The sequence below is a fragment of the Pygocentrus nattereri genome, chromosome 13, assembly GCF_015220715.1.
Source record: "Pygocentrus nattereri isolate fPygNat1 chromosome 13, fPygNat1.pri, whole genome shotgun sequence".
Taxonomy (NCBI): Eukaryota; Metazoa; Chordata; class Actinopteri; order Characiformes; family Serrasalmidae; genus Pygocentrus; species Pygocentrus nattereri.
Genome location: NC_051223.1, coordinates 31,645,862 through 31,655,721, shown reverse-complemented (window position 1 = coordinate 31,655,721; position 9,860 = coordinate 31,645,862).

Below are 9,860 nucleotides of genomic sequence, written 5' to 3'. Positions count from 1 at the left end.
TCATCCAGAGAAAGGCAGTAAAGTCTTTTAGATACCCAGACAAATGCTAATGGTCTGTTATCTCAGCCTAGTTAGAGCCTAGTTTTCTTTCTTTTCTATTTTTTTTCTCTTCACGGTTTTCAACCCAAAAACAGTTAGTTTGTAAGGAGATAATTAGCTGATACCAAATGTGTAATATTCATAAATTATGTTGTTTTATTCCGTTTAATATATACATAATAGTGTAAAAATGAGATTAATTGTGGTGCTCCCACTGCTTCACTTTCTATACGCTATTTGATAGACAGCTATATGATGATCTGGTGTGCAGTGGCATTCAGAAGCTGACAAGAAGACACCAAAAGCAATATATTTTACTTCATTAATTGACTAAAATATGTATTATTTAGGTAGTGAAAAACTGATTTAGTTGCCAGAAGGCAGGTTTAGTGGGTCCCATAAGAAGTGAAATCAAATTACAATTCAGTTTTCCTTATGAATTAATACAATTCTGCTCATATATTGGTTATTGTGCAATAAAAACAAGTTTTGGGCTTGTATGAACATTACATATGTTCTTGAACAGGCTAAAATGAGAAAATTAAAAAAAAATATTTGTTAGCTTATGTTATGGCTGCTTACAAGATCTCTGTGTTTATGGTTGTTGCTGACTTAGTCAAAGATGTGCTGCAGCTTTAAGCTTCTCCTTAGATTGCAGTTACATTAGGAATTTTGACAGGGCGAGTTTACAGTTTATCAAAGGGAAAGACAAGAATGTTGAACATGAAATTGTATAAAAGAAGATCACATTTTATTCAAGGAAATAACAATGAGACCCTCCAAGTTCAATATTGTTTTAGGCTTGGCTTCCAAAAGATTAAGGAGATTAAGGAGTTAATGTGTTTGAGGAGTTAGCAAGGATCCTCACACTTGCCAGAAGCATGAAATAGGTGTGGAAAGGTGATTTACTCAGTGACAAACTTATTGAGACAGCAAGCTAGAACACAGATCCCAGAATACTTCTTCGGCTCTACTTCCTAATGTCCCCTTCATCTCGCTCATGATGGGATAATACTGTAATGCCTGATGACAGTGTGAACACTATTAGTGGAAGAGCTGCAGTGGAGCAGTGGAGAACCACAGTTAAGGTAATAACAGAGGAGGGTGTCCTTCTCTTACTGTTCTCGGCTTTAGCGGAAAATGGAAAAACGCATGCACACGCATTTATGCTTGCACACTTAAATGCTTCGGTGCAAAATAATGTGCTCAATAAGCCAGTCTCGTATCTCTATGCACATTTTTATTGCGCACACACATCGCTCTTTGGTCATTATCGCACACTAACTGCGATGAACCCCTCATTAGGCAATGGCTGAGGCTGCGGTCCGTTCAAAACGGCCAGTTTCTCATCAGACGCTAAATTAGACTCATCCATCCGTCTATGCTGGAGAAGACTTCCTGCAGGGACAGCAGCCGATTGTTCCTCTCCGGCTCTCTCTCACAGTCCCTCTGGTCTCTGCATTATTGATGGTTGTCAGTCAGTGTATCAGACCACATTTAAGTGACTCTGCAGGAGGTTCAGAAGTAATCAAAACACACACGCACACACTTCCACACACAAGTGTCTTTGTAGGTGATCGTTTTGCTTCAGACTCTTTTGTCGAGGTGTCTACACTGCCAGTGACCTGTGCTGTAGGCTCTTATGCAGACAAAAGCATGAGCTGAGTGACAATGTGCTAATCTTCTTTCTGTAAAGCAAAGCAATCAAATATACACACTGGCCCAGCACACGTCAAATGTAATTGGTAAGCCAAGAGAGGTTTGGTATTTACAGTTTGCTTCTATAGTTTTGCACTGGAACTAATATAGCTTATAAACTTATAGCCACCTGTGGTACGCCTGAATCATTGACCTGCTTCAAACTGTCGAATAGTCAAATAGACTTGCTTATTGGTTTCTGACTATGGTGGGGATACTGTAAACAAATTTGGGTAGCAACAGAATACATGTAATGACGTTAGAAGTTAGAAAATAAGTGCAGACACAAGCCAAATGGATCTTGAAGAAAGGCGGAGGTGATTTAAAGCATAATCATTGTACATACTAGCCAGCAGGGCACATGTACAGTCTGAGGGTAAAGGGAAAGGGCACCAAGCCCCCTTGGTGTCTATCTGTGCATATGCCTGCCTTCCACCAATCTCTGTTGTCTCTATGGCTGCTATGCTGACCAGAAACTTGAAACAAAGCTAAACTATGCAATGGCACCCTTCGCCTTTTTTTTGAGGAGCAATATCTTCATCACTTGATAATATTCTGCCATGTTTTCCTTTGGCAAGCAAAATGGCAAAGAACAAAAAAAATAAATAAATAAATAAAAATAAGACCAAGACATGAGATTGGATTTGTCCAGGCTGTGGTATGGAGAGCCTCTGTATGGATGCGGTAGCTGAACAAGAAAAAAAAAAACAGGACAAGAAACATAATCGCTCGGAAATTTGTACTCTTACCTTGGATTGAATAAACCAACAAATAACCAATGGCCTCATGTCTAACTCAATGCCCAGGAGACGAGCCAATTCATTCAAAAAGACAATGCCTAGAAATGTAGAAAGCAAAAAAAAGAAAGAGGACAGCCAGCAACACGATGGACGGATGTAATCCGAGGAGTCATGAACAAGTTATTAAGAGCCTAAAGACCCAAACATAAGATGGGATATCCTGGACAAACACCATCCGAGTGGTCACCAGGAGTCAGAATCAACTTGATGGCACCTAATAATAATATAGTACTTCTTTTAATTAATTTACAGATTACATTTTCTAACTAAATGATCTGTACCAGAATGCATCAGTTTCATTTTTGGCCAAACCACAGCTTCTGTGGCACACACACACACACACACGCCAGGCTGAGGACAGCACGGGCAGGTGTATCAACATCACTCATAAAGGTCAGGTCTTATCCTGCCTTTTAAACAGCACACCTCCACATGCATGTGCTCTAAACCTACCTTTTTTTCCATGCAGATCCTGTCTTTTGTTCCTGTGTTCCCACCTGCCTGGCCCAGTATTTACACTCCCTTTCCTCTCTCAGGGCACTCTGAGGGATCTGCCTCCATGTCAGTGGCAGCTGCATGACCTGGCACGCTGCTTCCTGGAGCTGTAACAGAAGCACATCCTTCCAGTGTCACATCACGGTCACTCACAGCCAGGGAAGGAGAAGATTAAGACTGTTTACCCATATTGGGTCACCACTGAAGGATGTGTAGCCATTGCTTCTGTAGTGATAGACAGGTTTTACCTTTAAACTCTCCCAGAGGTTGTCAGGGCATGCATCCGAGTGAAAACATAGCCTGTTTAGTAGGGTTGCATCTCTCAAATGCGAGGAAGGTGAACCCTACAGCAGCAACTGAATGAACTGGAAACTGAGAGTAATTACAAGATGCAGTAAAGGAGGGCAAACAGTGTAGCCAGTGTTAATAAAATCCTTTAACCCTGACCTAATAAGACTTTATCTAGTGTAAACTACCGGATCTGGGCACTCGTTAATCTGCAGTGATAAGATAGACCCTTACAGGATCTACAGGGAGACCCTGACTGACAAAGGTACAACAGTGGTTTTAAGGTCTAAATGTTTACTTAATAAGTTTTCCAAAGGCAAAAATGATGTATTTATACCTTATCATAAACTAATGTTTTAAAACCGAACAGTAAAATAGAAAGAGATGGGGTGTGTGGAGACAAAATGACTTAGAAAATATCCTTTCAATGGATTATGGTACAATTATGTTCCCTGGCTAAAAGTCCTGAGATGTACCCTTGAGGGAACCACCCTAGTGAGAGTTTTGTACCTTTTTCTTTAGAAGAAGGAAATCATGCAATATCTTCAGATATTAAGTCTGCCCTGCGATGGACTGGCAACCTGTCCACGGTGTATCCTGCCTTCCACCCGAAGACTGCTGGGATAGGCTCCAGCACCCCCCGCGACCCTGACGGAGAAGCGGCTTAGAAAATGGATGGATGGATGGATCTTCAGATATTAAGTGATGTTCCTGTAAAGTATTTCTGTAATTTATACAACAGTGTACTACATGCAAGGCAATCTGATGCTTTAAATGTGTTTTATAGTTTTGTATAGCATCCTGTGTTGAAAACTGGGAAAACATTTATAGTACATGCAAATTACACTGGATTAAACATCTTATTGCCTGGCCAGTGTAATATTATTCTAACAATGATTTAATAAGTCAATATAAAAACTGCCACATTTATGAGTTCATTGATATTTAACTTTAAACAAAGACTTTGAGCTGTGATTGAAGACTTTCAGAGTTGAATTTAAAACTGTTTCAGCTTCAGGAATTAAATATAAACAGCTCCAATTGAGAAGGGTCCACACAGGCTCATTACTGAGTATGCTTGCTCACATTCAAATATTTTGCCATTTCTCAATCAAGCTTTCATAAACCATCTCAGACTCCATGGACACTCAGCAGACTCTAAGCAATATTTAACCATCATTCCTTCTACCCCACATTTGACAACAGGGTTAAAAATGTTCAGACATAAAGGCATTTACTATTCCCCTCTAGCCATCTATAAGTGAGAACCAAAACAGTACGGCTTGGAGGTGAACTTGCATGTAAGGCAGACCATCTACCACCCATCGTTTTCCCTCCATTAATGGAGAGCTGCTCCATGTTGCTGTGCATTAAGGAGCTCAAGCGGGAGGTCCACAGGTCTAAATTATTGATCACCCCCTCTGGTCCGGCAGCCATGTTCCCTTCCATTGTGACATGATTGTTTGGATCTTCTTCAATTGCTTGGCCACTTGAAGCTAATCAGATCAAACGTGCCACACAGCAGACAAGGGGGCAGGTCGATTCACAAGGCATGGGGGCTTCGCGTGTCAAGGAAAGCCAGGTGTCTGCACTCCTCCAAACTCCCCAAAACAACAGCTGCTGTGCCCACAACAGCCCTGGGGAGGCCATGACGACAGCAAACTCTAAAAAGTAGCAATTACCACATGCCATTCTGTGCCAAAAACTTAATTGTATCAGCAGAATCATTTCCTAAGGAGATGCTCTGGATTGATGCTTTCATGAGTTTTGAGCAGAGGGGCTGTACAGCTTCACTCACTTGTAAATAACTTAATCAGCTTCATCAATAAACAACATGCTAACACATCAGGGAGTTTGGACGGAGGCCAGAGGTGTTTAAATAGCTGAGGTGCATTTTTGAGACCGCATCCTATTTGGCACCAACTTTGCTCTGTCTGTCAGTGCTGCTGCTTGCAGTGTGAAATTATCCAGCTCCAGACTTGCTAATGTTGATGGTAATCTTGATGAAAGGCAAACAATTGCAGTATGAGATCTCGTGGGGAAGATGGGAGGTTGAAACTTGCCTCACAACTTTTCTGGTATGGGCTAAATAACAGCCTTCATTGCATCATTTTCAGCAATCTTTCTAAAGATCTATCAATAATCATAAGGTGAGAAAAGACTCCTTACTTAATTGCACAGGTTGTTTTTGTAATCATTCCCATTTGAACAGATACTTGAGGTGGGGGAAAATGTGTGATAAACAGCAACCCTGGTTTATTAAGGGAAATCGCCATTTACTCTAATTAACAAGTGTAGGGAGGACAGGGTCTTGAAAGAGTCTCAACTGGCCCTCTCCAAATCCCCAACTCTCCGTTGTTTATTGTAGACCATATGTCCCCCTGCCCTGTCCAAATTCTCCCGGGTGGTATTAACGCACTCTAGGATCCCTGGTGGAGCACAGAGTCACTGAGGGCTCAGTTCTACTCTGCCCTATCCCAGCCAAGGAGCTCGAGGATCGGGTAACACCTCACCCCCACAGGCGGTCCCCCGAGCCAGCTGTGTTTTCAGCTCGTGTCAGCTCTGCCGAGTGTCAGCAAGCCCTCAGAGTGGAAAAAGAAGTCTCAGCTCCACCACACCAGGCAACAGTTTCCATGGAAATAGACAAGCCAGTTCCTCAGTTTGCATTTCTCAATATACTTCTGTCGTGACTTCACGTATTGCACTGTTAATTATATAAGTACAGCTGCTGATTTTGGACAAGGCTTCGCTATTAAAGGAATCTGACTCAAAATTTAACTTAATTTAACTTAACTTAAAATCTGACTTAAACAGCCATAAATATCATGACACTTGATTTGATATTGGTGTTCAGAACATCTTGGTCTAGGCCCTGCTACTGTATTTTACAACAGTTCACGAATAGAAGCCACTAACATGAGCTGACAGAGCAAGCACAGCTTGTACTCAGTATTAATCTTTTATGGAATGTTAACATTGCTGTCTGAGCTAAACTCTGAGCTAATACTCTGCAATACAAAAGTAGAGGACGACCCCAATAAGAAATGCTGCATGACGACATCATATTAATTCAGGATATACAAGACACTCAGGTGAGTAACTAGTATTGAAAGGTCAACATCTTGGAAATGCATAGCAAGGTATGAAATAATTCTGTGTTGGCATGTTTTATGATGGCCACACCAAAAACTATATTGAGTGAATTATACAAACTGCTGTTTTGCACTGACAGTAGAACCCTTTCTTTGTAGGGTGTGAGTGTAAGGTCTTTTAAAGCATCAAAAACATGTCAGTCAGATGCTTCATTGTTCTTGGTTAAACAGCTCCAGCATTTTAATTAAAATTTTAAAAACATACATTATATTAAACTGTAAATATTTGCATAGTATGTGTGTTCCAGTCTTCACATTTGTGTTTATTAAGTATTTCATAACTATGTTCTAGGGTCAAAGTCCAGTCTTGGAGATCCAGAGTCAATTATAATTTGATGATTTCCTTGCTCAAACACACCTGATCACCAAGCTGTGCTGGACAGTTGGAGACTCCTCTTCCAGATCTATTGTTATTTTTATTCTGACACTTGCATCATTCTATCAATCTTTTTGATAACTCACATGAAGAGAAGTGTGATGGCTCGAAGTGGGTTGTATTAAGTAACATAAGGTTTTATTACAATGAACTGCACATAATGTCTATGTTTCCATTGCTAGGTTGGTAAACTATTTTATGCAAAGCTACTGTAAATAAAGTTAACTCTTAAAACTGGGGCCCACATTTTGTGGGCTGTTTGCATGGCTGTCTTGAATTGTCTAGCAATCAGACATGATGCACACATCACAACAATGCCCTCTGTAACCTTAGTGGGATCATCAAGGTTCAACAAAGCACCAGTGAGCAATCTGGCTTGAAAAACAATGATTCACTCGGTACTGTGATATTATATCTTGTTTTCTAGGCTTCATAAATCAAAAAAACATTTAATTAAGAAAGTCAATTACAATGCTGTCACAATGCTGCATTGTACTGGAAATAGTTCTAGTAAGATCTTGTTTGTTTAAAATATATATGGAAAGTGTTTCATATAAGGGTATTTTGCACACTGAATAACCTTTTATTGGTTCATTGTTAGTGTACTTGTAGTTAATGTTACACAATAATATTTAGCATAATACAATATTTAGCATAAATGTTAATAAAAACGAATAATATTTGATTGATCCCACTGACCCCCAAGCTGAAATGAAACTTCTATTGCTCTCCTTGAACTTGTCAAAGTTCATGATTCATTTTTCGGCCTATACGTTTACCTACAAGCAAAATCACTGCAAATAACAGAGGCAGCATCACCCTGTATCGCAGCAGCACATCTGATTTAGTTCCCCATTACTGGCTGAGGAAGCTTGTGTTAAAGAAGACAAGAATAGAAGCAAGTAGATTAATGATGCTACATGATCTTTTATCACTTTCAGCAGCATAGTCACAATTACAATTATTAAAGTGCCTAGTAGAATTCCACTACATTGTTATACTAACCCTATCACTCTTATTTATATCTGGTACACAAACTTCCAGGCCAGATATTTTGAAAATTCACATGGGGGCAGACCAGTGAACACACTGTAAGCTACTGTACCTGCACAAGCTGTAGGACCTTAATGGCCTCGGGTGACCCATATAGAGCTTGTGTATTGCTTTAGTGTTTTGGCTAGATGTTGTTCCACTGTGCTGCATAACCCAGGTGCAAATGAAGTATCCTGGGGGAGCACACTGCCCGAAAAAGAACAACTCTGGCCTTGTTTGGGAGCAGTGCTGGTCAGGCCAGCGGTAAACAAGTCAGCATGTAGGTGGACTTGAGCACAGATTCGCACAGGGATGTCTTTTGAATGAAGGACGAGAGTGGGTGGGCTGTAGGAACACATCCATCCTCATACACGTCCATTACAGTATCTCCATCCCTACAAGCTGAGCTCAGAGCAGCATGCCAAAACCTTAACCTCAACCTTGAGTCAGACATTGTAAAACTGATCTCAGACCAGCATTTAACAGCCACCCAGGTTGCTGAGAGCTATCCTTAACTGTTAAGGTCCCCACCACCCACGAATGCAGAGATTTTGGCTGTGAACAAACCTCCCATCATGTCAGACATGCTTTACCACCAAGAAGGTGTTCAGTTATGTTAATTCTGTTTACTAGAAATGATTAGCATGGAGACAAACTGGCATGAAAGCACGGATAATGATCTCACTGTGGTACATTTAAAAGGCTAATTAGGGCTTTAGATAGAACACCTCTTTGAGAACTGCTTTTGAATGTTATTCTTTCACTATTTCACATGAAGAATGTGGAGTTACAACAGGACAAGGCAGTTTTGGTAAAATATATATTTTATTTATTTCTTCATACAAAGAAATATGAATGTTCAGTATTTAACTGTCTAGAAACATCTGTTCCATTTTGCTCTTTCGTGGTGTAAAATTAATTATTTTTGATAGATACCACAAAATACTTGCTTTACATGTCTTTTTTCATGTCTTGTTCATACATACAGGTTTGCTAGCCTATTTATTATGTTATATGTGGGGTAAGACAAACATCACTATCTGAATATCCCTATAAGGTTGAATAAAACTCAACCATAAACAGATGCATCAGAGTGGACTGCCTGACCATGAGCAAAGATTTTGAAATTCTCCCATATGCATTTAAAACCATTCTAATAATCGGGTCTCAAGTAGTCAAACTGACTCGAGAAGGGGTTTGCAAGTTTCACAGTTATTATTCAGTGAATATCTGAACAATAAATGTCCTACTTGAGCTCTTTCTGGAATTGATGGAAGGGGAACCATTTGCATTGCTGAGACAGCAGAAGATACCAGCGCCAACATTCATGCGCAATGTTAGACCAGTAGTACAAATGACTCAGATCCAATGTGAATGCTGGAGAGAAACTTCTGTGATTTCGTTATGGTCACAGCAGCAGCTTTTCAGTGTTTCTTTTTGCCTCTGCGTAATGACTGATGTTTTAAATAGAAGAAAATGCCTGTGAAATTTCCCCTGTCATTCAAAATCCACATCTAGCAGACACTCATGGCTTTGTCCTGAAAGCTGATTCATTGTATAATCTCCTCTCTAAATGAAAGGACATGGGCTTCAGCATCATACAGGACTGGTAAGAGGCACAAAATCATCAAAAGCAAATCAATGAACCATTGCAGACTACGTTTACTCAAGTTCCTCATACATCCATCCCAAGAACTATCTTCACTGTTTGATTTTATGACAAGTGAATGACGGCTCTGATACATTTACAACTCATCACCCTTGCACAATCTGTCACAAAGTCATCTTCTAAAAACACTGGCGAAGTCAATCTTCAGCTGCTGATATAGGGTCAGACTCTCTATGCTCAATGTTACAGTAAGGTACACGTTGCAAACCCAATACAAAGATCTCAGATCTCAAGAGGAGTCAAATCTCTCATCGTCCTGCCTTTAACCCTATCCAAATTCATCACAGTACTGCTATTGTGCCTTTTGCAAC